Genomic DNA, 20,924 nt, shown 5'->3' with positions numbered 1-20,924 from the left:
AGCTATCCTGGTTGATGAGGGCTGAAAGCCCGTAACTGGTCCTAGGATGCTCGTTTCCAGTCGAGGGAGGACCTGGCTGGGCAGTTCGGGCTGGACTGTTCCCACGGGGCACAGGGTCAAGACTGATTTGCATATGGCTGTGGATTTAGGTCCAGATCTCTGTACTGGGGTGAATGTATGACATGGTTCTGCATTCTGTCCATCAACTGTTGTTTTTGCAGATGGTTACAGTGGTCGAGGTTTGGGAAGTGGGATGACACAGGAACTCATGGGAGAAGATTTGTTGGCAGCTTGTAGCTATGATGTATTCATGTAGGGTGGGAAGAGATGGGGGAACCCATTTGTTTACATTGCAAAATTGCTGAAATTCTTTCAGGGAACATTGAATATACTAGCTGTATGGTACTATTTGAGGTGCAGTATCCTCAACACGTTATGACTCCATCCACATTTTGGCAGCAGGAACTGTTGCAGTTAGCAGCAATGATCACTGACACAAGTACTGAGTGTCCAACTATTTTATTGAGGATCTCACAAATAATTCATATTGTGCTGGCACAAGGAATGTGAGGGAATCCATTTTTCGGGAATGTGGGACAAGCAGACCTGTTATCATCCTTAGCTCATACACAGATCACATACAGTCACAAGGGGGTATGACACTCATTTCACATCCAACAGTGCCTCAAAAAATAGGTGCTGTATGTTACTGGGGGCTAAGCAATATGTCCTAGTTTTTTTTTACTTCCAGCCACCCCTGGACCTGATGGCTTCTCATTTGGACCTGATTGAGTGCATTGAAGTGGTTACTTTATATGGCTATCCACTTACAGTTCTTAATCTGAGTGTTGAGTGCTGACAGATCTGTGCCACACCACCTCGTAAGTAGTACAGGCTCAAACTTTCATGGGTAGATCACCTACTGGAGGTGCAGAAAAGGCATATTACACACCCTTCCTATTCTTAAGTTATCCTTCAGTCTTGTCCCTGCTTTCATAGGATCCCTCCCAGACCAGCCCCACTGAAGGGAGCACACATGAATGTGATGTGCAGCGGTGGTTATCTATATGAATTGACAAGGACCGTCCGTGTCTGTCAATTAACCCTTTCCGATTTATTTTTTTAAAGACAAATAATTGGTTTGTGAGTCCAAGTCAGCTGGCCAGAAAAACATTTGGCAAAGGTCAGTAGAAGCAAGCTCATAGAGAGAAGACAGGACACACCTTTATACCCCAATGTACACAAGTTGCTAGTACTACTCATTCTAAGACTTTACCATAAGATAAGTAGGTGCCCAGCTAAGCTCATAAGAATAAGAGAGTGGCCTTCACAAAGTAACAATAATGTAAACCATTTCTGCTTAGCAATCTCAACTTGGTTTTGGTAGATTTATATCTCTAGTTTTCACCAGTGTGTGGGCCAGTGCCCACACACTAGTGAAATCGGCCCATTGGAGGGAAGCAATCATTTGCACACGTTGTGCAACTGTGCGAGGACCCGATATATTCAGTATTTCAGACTTGGTGAGGTTAATCTTGAACCCCTAAATTTCGTAATAGCAATTTAAGTCATGTAGCTCCCGGGGGAGGAAGGCTATTGGATCTGTCGGGGACAGGATAATATCATCAGCAAATATGGTCAATGTAAGGTCCTCTTGGCCTAATCGGATTCTCCTAATCTAGGTGTTTTTCTGGATGTGTTGCGCAAGGGGTTCCAATGTAAGGGCGAAAAGAAGAGTGGGCGCATCCCTGTCGTGTGCCTCACTTTATGTGTGCGGAGTCAAAAAAGAGGTATTTGACTCTGATTCTAGTCTTCGGGGTATGTTACCCTGCAAGGAACCAGGACGGGAACATATGACCAACCATCAGCCATAAAGTCTCAATCGACCCTGGCGAACCATTATTTAGCATCCAGGGTGACCATGATAATTTGTTTGTCACCCGTCGTGGCGATGTCGAATAAGTGAAGGGCCTCATTGGTATTGTCGCTTGCTTGATGTGTGGGAATAAAGCCTGATTTGATCGAGATGCATCAAATTCTTTATCGGTGGTTGAAGTCTCAGTGTAGCTATTTTAGTGTTTCTGTGGGTCATATCAGCCTAACTCTCTCCTTAACAGTCAGTGAGGTTCTCAGTAGGTTTGAGAATGAGGGTTATAGTGGATTAATTCATGGTGACATGACCCTGCCATTTTCAAGGATCTTTCCAAATACTTTGTGGAGTACAGTTAAAGCATAGGGCCGAAGCTTTTATAAAATGCCGCTGGAAGGCCGTCTGGGCCCGGCGCCATGGAGGTTTGCAGCTCAGATGAACTGCTGAAGACCTTCCTTCTCTAGTGGCCAGTCGAGTGTCACCCCCTCTGAAGGACTTAGTTTCAGTAGTTGGGCCTCAGCAAGGTATTGCAAGAGCTCTGGTAGGTCAGTGGATTGGACATTATACAATTCGGTGTAGTATGTGTGGAAGCAGGCCACCTGTTCACGGTCATCTGTGCACATACTGGCCTGAAGGAGTTGATCCTCCAATATGGTGGTTTTAGAGCATGGTGATCCCATAGAAGGATTTCGCCATCATGCAACTGATGTTATTGCTGTGGCCATAGTACTTATTGTTGAGAGCATAGGCGGACGGCTTCCCCTTATAAACATGCCTCATACGACCTCCTTGAGGGCACCCCAAAGGGTTGCTGCGCTCACTTTCCCAGTATCATTATGGAGAAGGAATTCCTTAATCCCTTTTGTGATATTCTTGACCATCACCGGATCCGTCAAGAGCTTGTACAGGAGTCTTCAGGCGCCGTGGGTGAAGGCACCTGCGGACCCATGTCCATTAGTTTGTAGGAACTGGTCATCTGTCAAATTTGGGGGCAAGCGTTTATCCAAGAGTAGATGGTCAAGTTGTGTGTATGTTTTGTGCACTCCTGAGTAATAAGAGTAGTCTTGGTGAGAGGGTGGGGTGTTCTCCATGCATTCACCAGTCTCAAGTCTTCTATTGGTGTCTTGCCTACTGTAGACTGGGCAGTTGAGCTACCCCTCCTGGTGTGATCTGTACCAATAGTAGGATCGAGAACCATGTTGAGGTATCGCCGATAATTAAGAGACTGTTGGACCAGACTGCAAAGGTGTAAATCACCTCGGTTGAGAATGATTCTTGCCCCTGGTTAGGAATGTAAACAAACACTACTGTCAGTAGTTGTCCCCCCCAGCAACTCCCTGATTGCTACTCACCTTCCATTGGCCCTCTACCACCAGGGCCCAGTGTATTAGAATGCACATCACCACCAATTTTTGGCAGCCCGAGGTAAAGTACTAACCTGGGGATTCTCTTGATTTCAAACGGGAGTGGTATAGATTTAGTGGGTGGGTTTTTTTGTAAGAGGCCTTTATCAGCTCAGTGAAGGGATAGGATAGTTCATGTAGGACCGAGCGGCTCTTAGGCTTGTTGAGCCCCCGGACATTATAAGTGAAGATATGGAGGACGTTTGAGGACATGGGTAAGTCACCATGAGTCTAGGTACCATTGCTTGTTGCTGAAGAAACCCGTGGTGACATGGCCGATGGTAAACAGCTCTTTCCTCCCCAACAAAAAGCAAAGAAAACCAACAAACATGCAGAAAGCATAATCACAGTTGGAAATTGTAGCGCTGTGTAGAGACCACTCTCTGTGGAGTCCCTGAGCAGCATGCACAGTCCAATAAGGAGACTAGTATCAAACCTGTTGGGGGGAAAGTCCTCTGTCAGCACAGGCCCAAGCATCGCCCGCCCTGACCAGTGCCACCCGCTGATACAAATCGATAGTCCTATTGTCACAGCCACCTCTGCGGCTGCTCTAAATATCAACCCCGGCCCCAAAGGGTTCCGGCCTTCCAATTAAGCCGGAGTAGTACCCTTATCCGAGATGGGGGTCAATAAGTGTTGTGGGTCCAGAGGCAACAGTCTAACTTTATGCACATGTTCCAGGGTCGACTGTGGACCGTACAGTATTTTCCGATTGCTTGGGTGCTTCCATTTTACAGCCTCTTTGCACTTGGGTCCATTCACGGCCCTTGCTGTTTGGTGGTTCTCATGGGGCATCGGCTTCAGGAGGGGAATGTTTAACACTGAACAGGTCTCTTCGATGGGCTTGAGGGACTATCGTCTGTCTTGATAGTCCAACATGATATGAAAAGGATGCCCTTGTGTTTGGAAGAAATTATCCTCGCTTGATCAATGTGATCTGGGATAGGCATTGGAAGATTTGAATGTCATCTTCGTTGTATTGTATTGGGCCACCTCGCCTCCTCCAAAACAGCTTTCTTGTCTTCGTAATGGTGAAAGCAAACAAAGATGTCCGGTATTTGCTTCAAGGTTGGATTTCTGCGGCCGGTTCATTGTGCCCTGTTTCATGTCTTACCCTCTTTGCAAAGAGACACCCCTCTGATCTGAAGGTTTACATTGGTGAGACTGATTTTCCAAGTTCTCCTGGAGCATGATTAGATGATTATTCATTGCTACCAGGTGAGAGTGATATTCCTCGGTCAAGGGTATGTTAGTCTTAGGCAGTCTCTAGATTGTCTACCCTAGTCCCCAATTCGTGGTGGCATTTACGGAGTTCTGATAAGTTCTGATTGAGGTCCACTCGACGCCTCCCAGCTCGGTCTTGAGCTATGTGAAAAGTTGGATCACGAAGCCTTTTAGTAGTGGCCTATGAGTCCTCCCCACACGTCTATTGGCTCCTGCCACTGGTTTGCCACCCACTGCAAAGGGGTCACAACCACAGGGTCCCCATTCTTGGAAGCGGGCGCTTGGAGGAGGTCTTCCATAGTGGATTCTCGCTTCTGTCTTGTGGTGGTCATGGAGCTAGTGTCTGTGTCTTCAGGGAGTCTCCGGTCTTCTACACCACCCTGGGACAGTCCTAGTTCAGTTATTGCCACTATGAAGCCGCTCCACCATGGCCTGGTGAGGCTACCGTCGGGGGTCTCTCAAACATTGTCCCTCTGTGCAGTTGAGGGTTGCTGTTAACTGGTCGTGGCAGTGGGAGCTGCACAACATTGCGTGGCACGCTGTCATGACTCTGCAGTATGTTCCAGGCAAGCTAACCCTCTGCCAGCAGAGTGTGAACACCAGGTTGTCCGAGTATCTGGTATCCTTGGAGTTGGGGGGGCCACCACAACACTAGCCGAGGGAGGGAGGGGGAGGGGGGTGGTCACTGATTCACCATCTGCCTCATAAACTAGCAGGTTGGCTGGGAGCCTGTCACAATCCGTCATTGTTTCCTCCTCTAATGCACAACTATCTCTCCCAGTGTCTGGCAGTTCCATTCATGGGCAGCTCACCACATGCAGGCCATCTGTAGGTGCCTTCTTCCTCTGCTGGACCCGGACCACTAGGAGTCGGCCCACAGACTAGCCTAGTTACCTGGGCTAATCTGCAAGTCCCCAGTCCAGCGTCCCTCGCTTTTTCTGTAGGCCTGCTCTCTAAGTGACCCTCACCCTGCGCCTTAGTTTTTGCCATCCTCGAGTTTTCTCATTTCCCTACCCCCTGTTTTGTAATGTGTAATTTTGTGCAACTTATTGTACTGCTGTGGTTACTCTGGTATGGCGCGCCGATTGGTGTTGTGACTGCATCGCCCCTCCGACCCCACTTAATGGAACTCTGCTCTCCTGGTTTTTAGGGTCCTGACTTGAGGAAATCTACTATTTGTAGATCTTTGTATATAGAGATAACTCTAGTCACTAGTATATGCAGTAGACCTTTGTACTCTCTACCATTCCTATGTGACTCTTAGAGTATATCCATTCGTATCCCTTCCCTTCCCCCGAGGATTGCTCTACGGGAGCGGGCAGACCAGTCCCTTGCGGGTGCTCCCATCTCACGCCTTTGACAGCATCTTGAGCTTGGCTTCACCTCCAGTAAGTGTGTCTTAAGTTATCACATTAGCTTCTGACTGCTGAAACTACAATTCAGCATGTGCCATCTTTAGGCACACTTCTCCATTCAGGTAGCCAGTTCTATTTGAATCCTTGCATACCCGTCTCAGTTATATTCTGTAAATAAAGTTATCCTACTGTTGTTCATTGAAAACTAAACGTATACTATCCTTTACTTGACCAGGCATATCATTGCATCTTGTGGGAGCCAGGAAGAGTGTTCACACAGGCCACTTTCTGGGGTTTAAGTCACTAGCATGGGTCTTACTAACCACTGGATAAGCAAATTAATGGTGATATTTACTATTAAGAGACCTTTCTCGTAGAATGACTTAAACATAGCCAGCGACCATACCATGTATTCGTGAGATTGTCGCGTTAAGGTCAAATTAATTGTTGATTTAGGAAAGTGGAAAACAGGATCAGCATTTCCAGGACTAAATTCCAGATAGACTCCTTCAACAAACTGCAGTGTAAAAAAGGAAGTACCTTCTATCTGCCTGTTAAGATTAAATCTTTGGAACTGTTTTTTTCCCAAAACTAATAGACCAGCAGTGATGGCAACAACAGAGTACAATACGAATGCAATTTCCTGGGTGTGATTGTTGTTTTGTTTATCTCTGTATTGTGTGCATTCTTTGCTGCTTTTTAAGTAAACATGAAGGATTACTGTATAGGGCAGACTGTTGGAAATATCCTTCTTGCTGCAAGCATCTCTATCCCTTGACATCGGTTATTGTTTAACATTTTTTCTGGGTCTCTACTGAACTGACAATTATTTGTGTGAGTAACGATCAGGTTTTTCAATATGTGACCTGACCTGATATTATACCAGAGACTACAGAGAGTCCCTTATCAAATTCTATTTGCAATTTTTGCTTAATTTCAGATTGGAATCTGGCACTACTGTTGCACGTTTAACAGGTTTTACCTTTCTCTTTATGTTGTTTTCATTCTAAAGGCCAACTTGAATTTCTGTATTTAGCTGTGATGCCTTTTCTCGGGGTTATGTTGCTTTTGGGGGGTTCCAGGAAGTCTCAATAGGAGGAAATTAAGCAATAAGCATTTGCTGTTGGCAGTGGGGTGTTTAGAAATGTGATACTTCGTTGCAAAATACATAACCGTGAACAAACTCCAAGTCAGTGCTATAATGGTCAAAATAATCTGTCAATGTAACAAAGGTACCATAAACTACGATATACGGACATTGAGGTATTGAATATGGGACGTAATAGGGTCCCTACATACTAATTGTGATCTGGAAATTACTGATATTGTAAGGAGAAGATCATTCCTGATACAGCATAAAAAGGATATATACGATCCCTTCAGAACACTCCTCGGGAGCCCTGGCGAAGTTCCATTATTTAATTGAACGAAACAAGTTAGCTGGATTTTAACATCTATATAAATAATAAAAGAAGAGTTTGGAATAAATTAATTGGATATTGACTTCTTTTCTGGTGCACCTTCCTGTTAAAAGTAAAATGTAGTACGTTTTCTGTGGTCTCTGGTTTGGGAGAATCTTTTGAACGACTCAGTGGCCTGATATTACAGTTGCTGAGTTTCCAATCAAAAATGAAATTCTACCATTTTACAAAAACCCACTGTTCAACTTTATGTTCCGCTCAAGTCAAGTAGATGGAAAGGTTTTCAGATTGCAAGACTCATGCCTGCTATTTCCAATGCTGACTGGGGATCCAGTAACTGGTGTCCAGGTGGGACACAGTTAATTAAAGTGAACCTATAACAAAACACCTGGTGTAAAGGTCTCTTGATGGGGGCCATTGTCATTGTTGGCCATGTCTGACTAAAGTATCCTTGGTGCAAACCAATGTTGGGGCCCAATTCTAAAAATGAAAATTGCCAGTTTGTGGTCACAGCTTTTCAGTGGCAGGTTCACCAATGGGACTGGGGCAACCACTTGACCACAGATTGTCACTAGTCTCCAACTGTAACTGGAGTATTGGAATAAATCATGACTTCAAACTGCAATATCTCTGGCACCATAAGAGAGAAAATAGTTTAAGGAGTTCCAGAATACTGTCAGGTTTGTAAAGGAGATGGTAGCTACCTCTCAGACTAGTAAGGGATAGTGACTGGTAGCCTTAGTGCTGTGACATGTTTCAGATTTTTTATTTATAAAGTTTTATATACGGGGAACAAGATCCCGAAGGATATCAGAGCTAGCAATTGTGGAAACAAAAACAATGATAAACAGTAAGCAATGGTACACATAAAAGGTAAAATAAGGTGCAAGATCACCAGCGATGGAAGTAGGAAAGCAGTTATGCAGCCCCACGATCTAGGTGATGCATGCTCTGCAGTTCAGGTCTTTTTTTTGCAAGCTGGTCTATCTGCAAGAATCAGTATACTTTTTGGAGCTCCCTTTTCCTTCACTGATCTTCTATGCAGATTCGTTAGTCAGCTGGCTCTTGTGCTGATTTTCCAGATAATAGACACCATCACTGTAATACAGTCTTTCTTTTCCTATCACAATCAGTACATCGAATTCAAGTTCCTCTTACGATCAGGGAGAGGTAGATTTGACCCCTTTGTCTATGCTTTATAGAGGCTTTTTAGGTCTCGTGTTTGGCAGCGCATGCGCTACATGAGCTGTCTCAGCGAGACTTAAAGTAATCTGTATGTTGGGTTAAATGTAATGTTGTCTTTTTTCTTCCTATTGGCTCAGTTGTATTAGTGTTGTTGGTATCTCCTTTCCTGTTAGCTCTTGGTGATTTCCTAACTTCCTTGAAGTCCTGATACAGCGGCGCCTAACTACAGTGTTATTACACTCTGCTTGCACTTCTTTCAGTGCCATCTGTTTCAGTGCCATCTGTTTTCCAAGCTGTAGTCTTCCTTTATAATTGGAGACTTTCCAGCACGCTGGCTGTTTACCGCCTGGTCGGAGCAGCAACGCACACAAAGTCTTTGTGCACAGCTGCCTATCAATTTCCAACTTCCCTGCCTTTCGGCATTGCTCACATGTAGCGTGCTCCTTCTAGTGCCACTGGGGCACAAGCAGGGAGCGAGTACAGTGCTCCAGTATGAATACGCACTATATGGTCCCCTGGGGCACAAGCAGGCATCCACTCCTGCTAGTTTGTTTTCTTAACACTCTGTTACTGCATTGGTGAACTGAAACTGAACTCGCTCGCTGAAAGCATTTACACTTTTTTGAACAGTGTACCTTCATACATAATGTTTTCAATTTCAAAGAATCAATTGAAATGAAAACACACGCTACCTTTTAGATGCCCATAACCCACATTACCAACCAAGAAATAGAAAACAAGCTGTAACTAATCCTGCGAGGTAAGCGAGATTTCAAATAAAGTGTAAATGCTTTCAGCGAGCAAGTTTAGTTTCAGAAGATTTGATTTCTTACCCTTTTTTAAATTATTAGATTTTATTTATCATAGGGTGTTAAGCAGACACCAGACTCAAACCAGGATCCCCAGATTTGGCAGCTTTCACCGTTTCCTAGCCCTGCTGTAGGGCGCAGTACCTCACGTGGCCAAAAGAGGTCACACGGGGCACCCAATGGCAGCTGTCACTCACTTGCTTAAGCTCTAGGGCCTCGCTGCCCCGGTGTGTACACACACGATTCCCAAGCGCATCAAGGTTGGGAGTGCAGCCGGCTTTCTGACCTCCTGGTTCTGCGTTCATTTCTCCAAACCTCAATTTAACATTTGGTACAGTCCCTTCTGACAGTTTAGTCATAGCTGTCTGCTATGTGTATCCATATAAATGTGACATTCCTGCACCGGCCACAGTTTGAGAGGCAGTTGTTGTGGAGGGCGGGCTGGCCCAACGTTGGACCCCCACAGCAGCTCTGCTAGCTAACACTGGTTGTCTGTTGTGGCGCCTGAAACTCGTGTGCTGGTCCGAGGGCGTGCTGAGCAGATTTTGTCTCTGTTGCATTAATCGCAGAAACAGCTCCGGGTTGATGCAGGGGCACGCCTGTCAGCTGACAGCTCCTGTGAGAAAGAAGTGCCCTCAACAGGACGAACACTCCTATCCACTGCTCCAGCCCCTACGGATCTTGGGCAGCTGCTTCACCTCTTAACACTCAATGTAAGGCTTCAGGTCAGAGCAGGCTGAGCGGAAGCAGGATCTTTTCATTTCAGATGCATGCCACAGCCAGAAATTGCTTATTCGACCTCCATGACCTCCTTTCTCTGGTAGCGGTGCCAGTCAAGGTGGCACTGACAATGGTTGCCGTGTCTCTTAAGGCATAGGGCACAGCTCTGATCACAGCGTGCCACGCCATGCCCTCTCACCAACCACAATCTACACCTCAAGACGAGTCAGCAACATCTTTGTCACTGTCCCTGCCGACCCTCACCAGAACGGTAACTAACTCCTGTCTCAAGCAACATTACACTGTCAGAGAACCTGTCTGCAGTGAGTGGAGTGGTGTGGCTCACTGGTTAGAGGCGGCAGACCCGGAAGCAGAGAACGGCCCGGGACCAGGGTTCAATTCCCGACGCGGCAGGGTCGTGGACCAGGGTCAGCGGACTCGATCATTCTCGCCTCGGTGCCTACTCTAACCAGGGATCACACTCGGCAACTCTGGGCATTAGCTTGCCTCATCTCTACAACGGCCTCCCACATTCACCGGGGATGCCTGGTTTCACCTTGGAGATACCCAGTAGGGACCATCTCACAGGGATAGCCAGGACGGGTTCCCCAGCGGTCTACAACGCCACGACGCCTCAGGGCAGCAGTGCGCTTTACATGACACATACATTTACATACATTTACAGTGACCCCACAGTGCCCAGCTGCAGCACCAGGCTGAGCAGCAGGACTTTACCCAGCACTCAGTGACTCCGTCCGTAAGTGAAAGATAACGTAGTGATAAATCATGTTACTGCTGGAGAGAAATAACTTTTGACTCAATAATAGCGTAGATGGCTTACACATGCCTATAGCAAAGAAAGTGTATTCTGTATATCACAGTACAGTATTTATGTGGGTAGCATTTGCAAACAACAGATCGTGGATCTTATTGAGAACAAAACCCACTTTCTTATCCATTGCAGCAAATACAAGCCAAGCTTTTTTCAGAGCTTGGCTCGTGCACAAGAAGAACTGTGAGATTTTCAAAAGCAAGGAATTTCAAATCTCTTAATGGTTACTGGAAGTTACATATGGTGCTGGGTGACAATACAGTAATAGCGTAAAAAATGCAAAAAACAAGGCATTACAAACTCTATTAGCAATGACACTACCTAGAAAGCAAGCAGGAGGGGTGGGGGAGTGCACAGAACGGGAGAGACGCCCCTGGAATGCTTCCGATTTCAACTAATTGTTTCAAAGAAAATACTTTCAAATACAATGTTATAAGTAAAAAACGACCAGAAAAAAAAATCTGAATACTGCTAAAAAAGCAAATTTGACAGTTGTCACTCTCTTTACAGAAACACCCACTTTGAAATGCACACAAACTCATCCAAAGAGCATAGGTTTTCAAATACACATTCCAACAAGTTGGCAGACTGTGTGAGCAAATCATTCACTTTTGAGTCTTAGAATCATGAATTGGATTTAAATGTGCTAAAGGCCTGTGATTAGCACAACTATATTTCACCTAGTCGAGCAAATGCCTCTGTGAATCGGGTCTGAGATGTTTAGAACAATTGCACTTAAATCCTGACTAGGGAACTCGAGCCAGTCTCAAGCATGAAGAAGCCTGGCGCTGGCTCAGCTGGAGGTGGTGCTGGAACCTCGAGCTCATAACAAGCCGAGCTTTCATGCAGCTTCGGCCTGCCCCTCTCCCTCCACCCTCATGCACAGACGTAAAAACAAAGAATTAACGTTTGGGGTTAAAAACGAGTGACAAATAGATACCCATTAAGTGGCTGATTTGTACTTAATGAAATCAGAACAGCTACATAAATCAGGGCTTCCTCACTTAACCAAATTGTGTATTCTTCAGTAAATATTCAATTTCAACAATTCTCCAGTTTCTCCACTTACGTTTATGAAAGCACAGGAGTTCATAAATCCAGTTTCACAAAAACCTGTTGTTTTTAATTTCACTGACTATAATGTTGCTCTTTCTATAAGAATCTAGGCCATATACAGGGTTCATGTGACAACTGTATTCCAGTTGGCCAAATGCATTGTCGCCAGCTTTGGGGCAGGGCAGAATGGATCTACGTTCCTGTTAAAAAACTATCACCTTCAATAAGTACTTCGCAGTACAGAACTAAAATATGACGTATTATCAAAGCTTTCACATGTTAAAGAAATACACTTTTTTAAGAGACTTCATCATACTTGACTTTGTTATTTGTTGTATGATTCACATGGCAAACTTTTTCCGAGCTTGGCTCGTGCACAAGCTCTAAGAGAAAAGCAAGACCCTAGACTTGGTTCGCCCACCTCCACTACTGAAGGCTCAAACATGACAATTTTAAATGCACAGGGCTAGTGACCGACTCCAAGTAGGTCTCGCATTACTGAATGTATGAGCTATTGGTGTGGCATTCTTATTAGCAATGCCAATAGCTCAAACTTTAATAATGCGAAACCTATTGCATTGCAAATGCTTGTTTCAGTCTGGTGTGGGTCAGGCACATTTGAACTTGTGAGTATTGGCCAGTATATTGTCCCCAGACTAATCACAGCAGATGGTCACAGTACTTAGGTGAGAGCCAGCAACACAGCTAAAGGGTTAGGAGTTTACAGTAGATGGCGAAATCCGATCTACTTAAAGGGCAAAGATGTTGAGAATGGGATATCCCCACCAAACCGTAAGACAAGTTGTTTGGATAAGATTCTGAGTGCATGGCATGCAGTTTGCCATCTGCACCATTGACAACAAGCAGCTATATCTGTGTGTCATAATTTCCCCGGAGGCCACACTTGAGAGATGAGAAGAATCTTGTTTGGGTCTGTTTACATAGTCGTCTTTGGAAATGTAACTAATGTTCTTCTGTGGCACAGTGGCCTTCTTCATCAGAGGGATTGTCTTTCTTTTGCGTGTAGTGTTATTGAACTGCAAACAAATTGTCAAATGTACATTTTTTATATTGCTATGAGCAGAATAAAGAGAAGGGATACAAATCTGGAATTAAACAAAATAAAATGAGAGTGAAAACTGTGATTGCAAGTTTTTAATATCTAGTGGGAAATTATTATAAAAAATGGCAAACAATTTACGTAGCAGCTAGGTAACAATTATGGCACTTCCAAATTCATTGCATATTATTAATTGGTGCACACTCTGTGCAGCACCGGCTCCTAAAGGTGTTGCTGTCTAAGAAGTAAAAGCAGCCAACTGCACCCAAATAAGTGTTGTTTAACAAAGCGGTCACATAAAATTGTAAGTAGAATCATGCCAATCGTGGTTTATGTTCTAATTTTTATTGAATTCTAAAAGGGAAACAGTCACAGCCAACATATTTCAGAATATTGAACTTCTTCAGAGCTGTAAATATGATGCATATAAAAACACAAGTATGCATCTAATGATACCAATCTTACAATATCACAAACACATTACAAATTACCACCAACATCAAAGAGGTAAACATCAAAACACCACCAAAGTACATTAACAAAAGAAAAAGATAACAACACACACATGAAATGTATTTAGAATGCAAACATATATGTCTGGTTAAAAGACGGTTCAGTTGGACTTGTGTACATTTAAAAGAATTTCTGAAAAGAGAGAAATAACAGGACTATACTTAAATTGTTTAGTTTTGACCTCATGATTTCTCTCATAGGGCCATATGTAGGTAGCTTAATACCGGTCAGTAACGGCCGAAAATAGGCAAATTTCCCGTTACTGACCAGTATTTAGCTTTTTCTAATGTAGGTGGCTGGATTTAAGGATTTTAATTTACCGATTAGGTAATTTAAGGAATCAGTAAATTACAGAATCCTTAAATCCTATGTAGGAGGTACTCAAGTGAGTGCATTTTTGCATTCAGGATTCGTTATTTACCACCAACTACAAGTTGGTGATAAATACCGAATAACTTTGATAAAGCAATAATTTGCTTTTTTCAAGGTGCCATGTGGCAGGCATACATGCCCGTAGGGCATGTATGTGCGCCACATGTGCACTCATGCACTATTCAGGGGTGCAACAGGGTGTCCATGTTGAACAACCGGGTTTTAGAACCCAGCGGCGCCAGGGGCACGCCCAATGTCTTCGGGTTCACCTGAATACAGATACACGGGATACTTCTCGGTGACGTCAAAGATCACATTTATTAGCTGCAACCAGGAACAGAAGTCTACGAAGCACGACACTGGTGGTTTGTCGGAGACTGTACAATTTTAGTATTGCGAGACATCTTCTTTTATGCCAAAAATCACATTCCTGACTAGCATCAGTAATTTACGAACTGTCCAATCACAAAGTGACATTTCAAAAGGTATCGCATAACGTCAAGCCCACTTTCAGTTGTCCAGCCCATCATCAATTACACGGGAAACCCAACATTCTTGCTCGGACAGACCGTACAAACCCATAATAAAAGGACCTCAACCCAAACCATAAATAGGCCATAAAAGAAGGAACAGAAACAGATGAGAAGCAAGATAGAAGGGTGTGTGAGTGTACCATAAACTCAGCAATGTCCTGCTCTTTGATCTCTATCTTGACCAGCTGCCGAACAAGGAACTGGCTCAACAAGGTTAGCTTCGGGCAATGGAGTCAGTTCGCTCAGGTCACACATAAGTCAGCTAAAGGTGTACGTGTCCCAAAGACTCGCTCGGCCGTAGTCATCGGCCTATGTGAGGGCAACCACAAAAAGGCTGCCTTACACAAAATGGAACCCAAAGGTTCGGAACGAAATCCCTGAATACACAGTGAATCCATCAATCGAACATGACGAAAACACTCGTACATACCGCAGTCATCATTTACGGTCTGCTGATACCAAAATCGTCACGATACGACGACCTTTATTGAACGGGTTCAGAATCACGGAACCTCAATGTGACACCCTGCCATCCGTGAATATGCTCCCTCTATTACCGACTCGGTATTTACCGAATCGGTAATAGTGAATGGCTTTCCATTCAGTCCTATGGGCCTCCAGGCCCATAGGAATAAATGGGAATTAATGAATCGATAAATACCGAATCGGTAATAACGAATATTACCGAATCGGTAAAATTTACCGAATTTTTACCTACATTCAATTCAGATTCCTAAATACTGAATCAGTAAAATTCGGTATTTAGGTATCAGTAAAATTAAATTACCTACATATGGCCCATAGTGAGATACAACATCAGAGAAGAGGCAACCATATTGCCATTAATCAAAGCGAGATGCCTACATGAAAAATATTAAATGCTACACTAATTTCTAAGGACATAAAAAAGTGCACAAATGCCACTGTCACATATCATGTGTAAGATAGCAAGACGTATATCTCATGAGTTCTCTCCAAGGTCCAAAAAAGGGGGTCATTGAATTTCCAGTACTTTCCTCTTCTCTCAAAATATTAGGATTAGTGATAGAAGGACCTAAATGGCTAAAGGAAAGTGGCGATCACATGAAACACCAGAATAAATTCAGATAATGTCACCTAATGTAATATTAAAGCCATTATCCATAAATTATTTCACCACAGAAGCAGAACAAATTAAGCAACAGTATATCCCATAGGCATTTCCGTATTAATTTTCAGATATGATTGAGGGCTTATTGCTCAACCTGAAAATTAATTGCAAGAGCCATAAAAAGACCATTAACACGAAAATGCAGGTGAGCAATTTTAGGCGTCAAGGGTCATTTTTGAACCGAGGAACATCACCTCATATTAGTATTACATAGCATAGTTTTCAAGAAAAGTATAAATTGCTTACAACATTACCACTTTGAGAAGATGGATGGTGATGCCCCAAAAATGTATGTTACAATTCACCACCAAAAATGAAATAGGAGCAATTTCTAAAAAGTAAACTTGCATACCTTAAGTCATGCAGGGTTATGACAAAGTGTGTTCATCTACTCTATAAGCAGTGCAAAGAAGGACAGGAGGTACCCAAACACTTCGTGAAGGTCCCAAAAGTAAGAGAATAAGTGAAGTCAGTATGAAGAAACCTGGGCAAAAAGATTAACCACCACGAAGAATGATTAATACTCCTATTTTTCTGGAATATCAACAGATCAGACTCCCATATGTGACTAAATCATTGAACGGTGAAATATATACAAAAAAGTTAGATAGTTTAAAATTAGATCCTACCGAACAATTCCAAAGGCCATAGTGAAACAAAATAGTGTCATTCAACAAATACAAGTTTCCCAAAAATCTCTGCTATATTTTTGTGAAATGCAAACCTAGAAGGCACAAATGTAGTAAATAATTACAATCATATCTTCAAGGAATGACTACGTTTAGGCTATACCTCTTCCATCTCACCTTGTTACAAAAACGTATGTCTACAGAATATAAAAATGTTGTGCGATATTTTCCTGAATTCAAAACCTAGATGACACAATGTTAGCATATAATTATGGTCATATCTACAAATAATGACACGTCTTTAGACTGTGTCTTCCCATTCACTTCATTACAAAAGTGTATGTCTACATATAAAAATATTGTGCCAGATGACAAAATATAATTATCGAGAGGCTAATACAGATCAGAATCCAAGTTAATACTCTCTCGAATCCATGTCCTACGCCGTACATAATGACCAGCGTTTGAGAGGTTGCCTCCATCTATGGGCCACCTTAAATAGTGCATCTTGATTTTTACCCGATCCACGGCACCGGAGTACAAGGAGTGTGGCGTTCTGATGAAAACACACATTACAGAAATGGGTGCCATGTCAACTTATTACTAAAATCTGGTTGCAATCAAGTAGACATTGACAGACCTGGTCAAAGGTCCACAAAAATCCTGTGCTATTTAGAAAGAGTGTGTCTATAATATCAACAAACTCTAACTTCTGATGGAAATTCAAATGTTAAACTGCAGGCATCATTAAAATATTACTCTAACCATAGTGTCTATTCAATCATGGGACATATAAGGAAAATCAAATAATGCCGTGGCTATTTGCAAATCAACACAGATCTAGAAGTCATGTATGTCCACTTCAGTAACATTTGAAAGGAGATGCAAAGGTTAGTGCAATTGCCATCTTTAAACTGACATGAACATACATATGTATAAGATAATCCTGATATATTCCAAAACATATACTATCCCAATGGAAGATCCCAAAAAGATATGGGTATAACTACTATAGTATTACACCCAATATGTAAATTCATAAAACTATAAAATCATATGAGAAGTATAGACCAATATTATCATGGTCTTAATATCGTTGGTGACTTAAAAAGAAGAGTACATGACACAACGCTGCTATAATTTGCATATCATGTAAAAGAACAAGTTCCCGGCCACACCCAATAGTTAGGTCACCTAGAATACAAACTATGATATCACTAACCTTGCATAACTAATAACGTGATGCATATTGCACATAGCCATTAAAATTGAATGATATTGTACAAGCGGTCTCAAGATAAAATGTACATCAACCACACTGATTATCAAAAATATGGTAACCATAGTTAATTCAACAAAAGGGGAGTACTCTGGTGTCCCCATACCCTAAACTGTTAAAAGAAATTGTCAATAATATTGAATCATAAGAGTTGAGTGATCCACAAAAAGAGACCGCTAAGAGGCGTTGTTAATCCGCGACACCACTGGTCGTACCACAACTCTTAGTTCTTAGAAAATAATAACATTAATTATCTGTGTTGTGGTTTCTCTTGAATGATCTCTGCCGACATATCTATTTCAATTCAGTTTGCTAATCTATCCCATGTAACCAGAAACTGGAATTATCACTATTTTTCGTATAATGAAAGGCCATGAGATACTTGGTATTCCCATTTCTCAAAGCTCTAACATGTTTCTGAACCCATAATTTTAAGGTGCGAATTGTGCTGCTGACATAGATCATATGACAGTCACAATCAATGAAATAGATCACAAATTGTGTATTGTATATTCAAATTCAAAATTTTGCTTTATTCGATTTTAACAGGAGATAAAAATCATAAAAGCAGCAATGAATATACATACAGAAATTCATATTAAATGAGTAGGTCCCAGGATTAAAAAACATTAAAAAAGTATTAAACTAAAACATTATCGATCCATAGCATTTATATAATAAAATTAGCAACCATTGAGTTCCGTTTCCTCAGGATACTTTTTAAAAAACCAGTCCTAATCATAAGACATTTTCCTTTCTCCAGTTGCTGTAGATCTAAGTAAGCTGGTCTACATTGCCGGCAGAAACCCTGCCTCAAATATTGTCCGATCGATGTTCTGCGTTCCTTCTCATAGTATTTACAGAATAAAATTACATGAAATGTGGATTGTTGTGATAAGTTGTCACAGGGGCATGTATCCAAATTCCTGGACCAATTATTTTTTGTAGGGAAAGTTACAAGGTAATGAAATAAATCAAACCTAAATCTGGTCAAAATGAAACGTTCAAAACCCTTAGTACATAGTGATAAATACGGTTGGATAGTATAACAAACCAAAGTCATCTGGTGTTGAATAACAGTTTTTTTAGTAAGTTCAGCCGAACTCCTTAACATTTCATAATGACCCATACACAGCCTTTTTAATTCTTTCCTACTCAATCCACTTAATAATTCGGGGTTATTCTAAAATTCTGGCCTTTGCAGATCTATAAATGTTTTCCTAATAAACTCAAGCCATGGAATATATTTGCCATTATCCAGAGTCATTGCATCTTTGATAATTTCTCTATTGAGGGACAACGCTTCGGCAGTCCACACTCTCTGCCAAAGTAAAGTTGGTTGCAGTTTTATAAGATCGAAAATAAAATCCATTCCCAATTCTGAGTGGCAATTAAAAACTGCCGTACCCTGGGAAAGTGCTAACAAATATCTTAAAAAGCAGTTTTCTGCTATTTGAAATGGTGCTGTATTTTGGAAGACCCAGATTCCTGCCCCATAGAGAGCTATGCTTCTACATTTTGCCTTTTATATACTTAAAAGGATTTCGGGAGGTCTTTTCCCTAATTTTTTGGCAAAATTCATTAGTGCCGCAATAGAACATTTGAACAGTAAAGTTCTATTTTTGACGGCTGCACTCCACGAACCAGAGCCATCTATTAGTACCCCCAAGTATGAGAAGCTTTTAGTGTATTTAATTGAGAGGCCATCAATTTTGATGGCCTTGCAATTGGCTCTTCCTTTCCCACACATCATGACGATGGATTTTTTTGCATTAATTTTTAAACCCCTTGATTCCATAAACTGTACGTACTTGGCTAATGCCTTCTGAGCACCAACCCTGGTTCTGGCCATTAGTACAGCGTCGTCCGCATAGAGAAGGGAGACCACCTGCTTTTTCCCATACCTAGGTGAATCCACCACAGTGGCCTCCAGTTCCTTCTCCAAAGCGTTCGTATATATGGAGAAGAGGAATGGGGCCAATACACAGCCCTGTCTGACTCCCTTCTCTATGCGGAACGACCCAGTACATTCTCCTCTTAACCCATGTCTCATCTTTGCACCTGTGTACAGCTGTCGAAGGAAGTGCAATATCGCAGGTTCCACCCTGTTTCCCTCCAGTATTTGCCACAGTTTCTCATGATCCATGCAGTCGAATGCGGCTGAGAGGTCGACAAATATGGAATACAGACAGCCTTTTTTAGCTTGGGTGTATTTCCCTTGTATCATCACAAAGTTCAGAACCTGCTCCACTGTGGCCATCCCTTCCCTAAAGCTGTACTGGACCGGGGTTAGAATGTTATTTTCATTTTCCCAGTTTTGCAATTTGCTAAGGACCACCCTACCAGCGATCTTCATGAAGGAATCTAGGAGGGATATGGGCCTATAGTTTACTGGACACTCTATATCCCCTTTTATGTAAATGGGTATAATTACTGATTCGACCCAGGTTTTTATGAAGCCTTCAGCGCAGCAAGCCCTTTGGACACGTGTACAGATTGGGGCCCAGAGTTCAAAAGTCAACTTAAAGATGTCATTTGGGATCCCATCTGGGCCCGGAGCCTTGCTTCCTTTGCTGTTATTTATAGCATTCAGGACTTCCTCATGTGAGATTTCGATGGCTATCGGGAAATGATTTTGCTCTGTTATATCCAGATTGTTTACCTCTACCGATGTTACTAGATCCCCTTCCTTCTTTTTGTATACATTTGAGAAGAAGTTAATCCAGGTACTTTCGTCTATGGCGACTTCAATTCTTGCAATGTCTGGCTTGATAAAATAGGGTGCGTTTACTGCTTGCTAGAACATTTTACAATTTCTGAGGTGCGAAGCTTTAAGTAAATTTTGCCAAGTTACTTCTTTTATTTCTTTTTTCCTGTTAATCCGGGCTGAATTATAGATCTTTCTACAGGCCCTAATTGGGCAGTAGTCCCTGGGTTTGGCGCTAAGTGCCCTTTTAAGATGGATATAGGCTTTAGTGCATTTTGAGTCAAACCAACCATTAATCTTGTTACCTTTCTTCGCATTTCGTTTGGTTAGGGAATCTTGTATAACTAAAGTTACCTGCCCGAAGGCGTCCAAGATTTCAGCATTGGTGGATACCTCGTCTTGGCACACCAAAATGGATGACAGGGCCTTTAATATAATAGATTTGTTCATTTTTTCTGGGTCCATTTTTCCCCATTTCAGTGCAAATCCATTTTGGCGTGCCAACACTATTTCTTGCGACCACACCAGGTTCTCAATGGTGGCAGAGGCATCACAGGCGGGAAGATTTAAATACAGACTAAGGGGCAAGTGATCACTAAGATCGTTTGGGGGAATCACAAATTTTTCCACCCAACTTGAATATCTTATAGGCAAAATAATAAAATCGATAACAGATTGCAAACCCCTTGCTATAAATGTTGAGCTAAATTCAATCTTCGGGGTGCACATCATATTCGCAAAACCTAGGTCATATGTGGCCATTATATCATTTATTATTTCCCCTCTAGCTGTGTGAACAAGGTGAT

At 42.4% G+C, this 20,924-nt stretch overlaps 1 protein-coding gene across 1 annotated transcript in view; it reads left to right on the top strand.

Annotated features, from left to right (window-relative positions):
* Positions 1–20,924, top strand: part of ELOVL4 (ELOVL fatty acid elongase 4) — a 184,402-nt gene that overhangs the window by 130,628 nt on the left and 32,850 nt on the right. The window lies entirely within an intron of this gene.

The sequence above is a fragment of the Lissotriton vulgaris genome, chromosome 6, assembly GCF_964263255.1.
Source record: "Lissotriton vulgaris chromosome 6, aLisVul1.2, whole genome shotgun sequence".
NCBI classification, from domain to species: Eukaryota; Metazoa; Chordata; class Amphibia; order Caudata; family Salamandridae; genus Lissotriton; species Lissotriton vulgaris.
Note: the sequence above shows the minus strand (reverse complement) of the source record. Positions and strands in the feature narration are given on the sequence as shown.